The sequence below is a fragment of the Sapajus apella genome, unplaced genomic scaffold (assembly GCF_009761245.1).
Source record: "Sapajus apella isolate SASKATOON/1434 unplaced genomic scaffold, GSC_monkey_1.0 scaffold36, whole genome shotgun sequence".
In the NCBI taxonomy this organism is placed as follows: Eukaryota; Metazoa; Chordata; class Mammalia; order Primates; family Cebidae; genus Sapajus; species Sapajus apella.
Genome location: NW_022436976.1, coordinates 6305085 through 6309373, shown reverse-complemented (window position 1 = coordinate 6309373; position 4289 = coordinate 6305085). Strand labels below are relative to the sequence as shown.

The 4289-nt window shown below is 35.7% G+C and overlaps 1 pseudogene; it reads left to right on the top strand.

Annotated features, from left to right (window-relative positions):
• The first annotated feature begins 3346 nt into the window (after positions 1-3346).
• Positions 3347-3958, top strand: LOC116563693 (annotated as a pseudogene).
• The last annotated feature ends 331 nt before the right edge of the window (positions 3959-4289 follow it).

Below are 4289 nucleotides of genomic sequence, written 5' to 3'. Positions count from 1 at the left end.
TTCAGTACTGATAAGCAAAGAAGAATTTAAGATGGAGTTCAAGCTTCAGGGCTCCTTCAATGCAGGGACTTTTTCTTAAGGAACTCTTAACTCTCACCTCAATTGTACAACATTTAGGCATTTTAAGTCTTAATTATAACCACAAGACTGAGTTCTTCGGAAGTTAAAAAAATAAAAAACTCAACCCAAAGAGGAAGGTCATTGATGGGAAAAAATAATCCAGAGGAAAATTACCATGTTGCCATTAATGATTATGGATTTGTCAGTTTCTTACAAGTGGCAAGGATAACAGAGCTTGGAGGGGAATCCAGCCTAGATCCTTGAAAATAAGTGAATTTGATGATCAACCTCTGTGATGCAGGTTGTCTTCCAGGAAGCAGACTAGGGGAGTGTGCTTTGAACCGAGACCTGTGGACCAGAGGGAAAGAATAAAGTTTGGGCAGAGGGTGAAGTTAAGCTGCAGTGCATGCCAGACAACGTCAATATTCACAGTCCTGGAAATTAGGGCAGGAAATCATGGGAGGCTATTTTCAAATTCTGCCTACCTCACAAGCCATATGGTTTCTGTCACAACTACTCAACTTTGCAAGTTGTAGTGCAAAAGCAGCCAGAGAAAATATATAAATGAGTAAGAATGGCTGTTTTCCAATAAAACTTTATTTATAAAACCAGGAGGTGAGCTGGATATAACCCATGGGCCATAGTGCCAACCCCTGGTCTAGTCAAACAGTAAAAGTAGAATCATTAGAAATAGATTCACATTAAATGCATACTGAATGAACTCCAGCTGAACAAACCCCAGGCAAGAGAATTCTGGGCATAAGAACCATGATGTCAAGTATGTACATATCACAAATGTTTCACTTGAGAGAAAGTACTAGAAAATGAGACTTCTGTTTTCAGCAAGATGCCTTGAAAGGTGAAATTCTGATTTCCAGAATAAGTGCCTGCTCTTATTAGAGAGCTTCTATAAAAGGTGACAACCAAGGATATTTATAAGTGCTATCCTCAGGTTTTAGACAAGTATGGGTCAGGAGTCTTTGAAATTAGAGATTCCGTAAAGTAATGTGAGAAGCTAGAATTTAGTTAAGCAATTATAGAATAAAAACTAAAGTAAAAATAATAAATTTCCTGATAGATGAAGAATTATGTTTCTAGGCTGGGCATTGCAGCTTACACCTGTACTCTCAGCATTTTGGGATGGTAAGGCAGCAGAATCACTTGAGGCCAGGACCAACCTGGGCAACATAGTGAGACCTTGTCTCTACAAAAAATAAAAATAAAAGATAAAATTAGCCAGCCATACTATTCAGGAGGCTGAGGCAGGAAGATTGCCTGGTCCCAGGAACTCAAGGCTGCAGTGAACTATTATGGTACCACTGCACTTCAGCCTCAGCGACAGAATTTCAACCAAAAAAAAAAAAAAAGAATTACAGCTCTATAGCCACGTATAAACTAATATGAGGACACTAGAGACATTGGTATTATCATTTTATGCCATATAGTAATGAGAATTATATATTTACTTATGCAGTTTGTAATAATCTCTATTCCCTAAATTGTTTATTTAATTGTTAAAATATGTTTATTTGTGCTATTTGCATCACTTTATTACTTAGTAGATTACATAGAAATAGAAGCAATTAATTAATTAATTAGAAATATAAAATTTTCTGGACTTGTAATAAGAACTAGACTTTTAGGTTATACTTTGTTTAAACCGAGAAACAATGTTTTTCATGTCTATTTTCCCCATAGTACTTAATGTCTGGCCATAGTAGGTGCTCAATTAATATTTAAAAAATTGTTCTCTGCTAAGTTACAAGACCAGAATCTAGATGGTATACTTGACTTCGATGCTGGTTATTAGAAACCTCAGGGGTTCTTGGTCTATTAATGGACATTTGAACACACAGATCTTACATGAAGATTGTAAAAATTTTAAATAGATTGTACTATTTAATTATTCAAGTGAGCTTAGCTCATTTTCCTAATACAGAGACCAAGTATTATTTTTAAAATCGTGATTTGATCTCATATATCTGTCCTTACTCCTTGAACAACGAGTCCTCTCTATATGAAGCCAGAAACAAATATTTCTTCTGATTTTCTAATTCAGACCTATCTTTTTATTATATCTTGTGAATTCTTTAGGGGATAATCAGGATAACTATGTCATTAGCCTAAATTCTCTTTTTGTGAAAAACATACCTTGGCTGAGTAGCAAGTGAATATGTATAGCAAAAATAATGAGCACAATTACATTACACTTGCTGTGTGGTATATGTTAGATCTTTCAACAAGTCTAATCCAAAGAACCTCAAATCATTAATGCTACGGGAATTTTTCTCTGATTATACTGTTTACTCAAAACATTTACCATATTTTTAATATAAAAGTATAATTTTTTAGTTTCATTTTATTTCTTGTGAACTAAGTATAGTCCCACATGAAAACATGTTAAAATTGATCATCCTTTACCTGCACACTGGCATAATATTCTGTAGAAAATCAACAAGTCATATTTATTATACAAATTAATGTTTATTACTAAAACTTTAAAATATTTTACAAATAGATGATAGATGAAATGCAATTATTTTAATAGCAATCTCTGAAAGAATCTCCAATTAAGGGACACTGCTTTGGGGTAGTGTTTTAGTCGGCATTCGACCAGGGAAACAAAGTAGGAAAACGTGGAAAAATGTATTTTGAGATTGGTTTATGCAGTTGTGAGTGCTGGCTAGGCAGATCCAACATCTGTAGGGCAGGCAGTCAGGAAGAGAAAGTCATAATTAGGCTGAAATTCCATGGGTATGATGTGAACGTTGTAGCCTACGGGCAGTCAGGAAGGAAGATAAAGAATGAAAGGGGGAGGAGCTGCTGACTCAACTGCTCATTGGAAACACTGATCTCAGGGAAGGCCTGAACTCTCTTTTAAAATTTCCTAACTTAATCAAAATCACGTTGGATAATCTCTCTTTTGATTAACTTAAAGTCAACTGATTAAAGACTTTAATTACTTCTGCAAAATCTCTCCATTGTAGGATCTAGTTTAGTGTTTGAATAGCTATGAGAAGGTGTGCACATGCTTCAAAATGGCGACTGCCACCCTTCCACCCTCCAAATCTCACAAGAAATTATCTCTAGTAGCACATTGTAACATCCTAGAATGATCCTAGAAATAGCCTACAAAGGGGACTGTAGTTTAGCCTTGCCACATTTACTCATCAAAACACCATCACAGATTGAAGCATACTAAACTACATAGAGACAGTGCCAGGGCAAGTGAGAGACGCAGGGGCACTGGGAAATGCTTTGCCTCTATGAGTAAAAATAACTAAACATGGGCCAAGGAGATTCTACGAAGCCAAGAGGCAAAATGTCATCATATGCATTTTTTGTGCAAACTTGTCAGAAGGAGCACAAGAAAAGGTATCCAGATGCTTCTGTCACCTCACGGTTTTCTAAGAAGTGCTCAGAGAGGTGGAAGACCACGTGTGCTGAAGAGAAAGGGAAATCTGAAGACATGGCAAAAGCAGACAAGGCTTGTTTTGATACAGAAATGAAAACCTTTTTTCCTCTTAAAGAGGAAACAAAATGAAGTTCAAGGATCCCAATGTACCCAAGAGGCCTCCTTCAGACTTTTTTGGTTCTATTCTGAGTATCATTCAAAAATCAAAGGAGAACATTCTGGCCTATCCATTGGTGATGTTTCAAAGAAACTGGAGGAGATGTGAAATAATTGCTGCAGATGAAAAGCAGCCTCATGAAAAAAGAAGGCTGCAAATCTAAAGGAAAAATACAAAAAAGATATTGCTGCATATAGAACTAAAGGAAAGCCTGATGTAGCAAAAAAAGGAATTGTCAAGGCTGAAAAAGTAAGAAAAAGAAGGGAGATTAAGAAGATGAAGAGGATGAGTAGCAGAAGGAGGAAGAAGATGATGATGATGAATAAGTTGTTTAAAATGTAGTTTTTTTTTTTTTTCTTGTCTATAAAGCCTTTAGACCTCCTGTACAGAATTCACTCACTTTAAAGAAAAACATTGAAATGTAAGGCTGTGTAATATTTGCTTTTAAACTATACAATGTCTTTTTTTGTATAGTTAACACACTACCAAATGGGTTTTTACATAGCCTCATTCTGATGGTGTTTTCAATAGCCACTGACCTTGCCTAGTACAGTATAGGGGTTGTAAATTGTTCTTGTTGGTACACAGCACAAATTAGTTATATATGGGTATGGGGATTGCAATTTTTCATCTTCAGGTGTCTCTGATGCTTCTTAT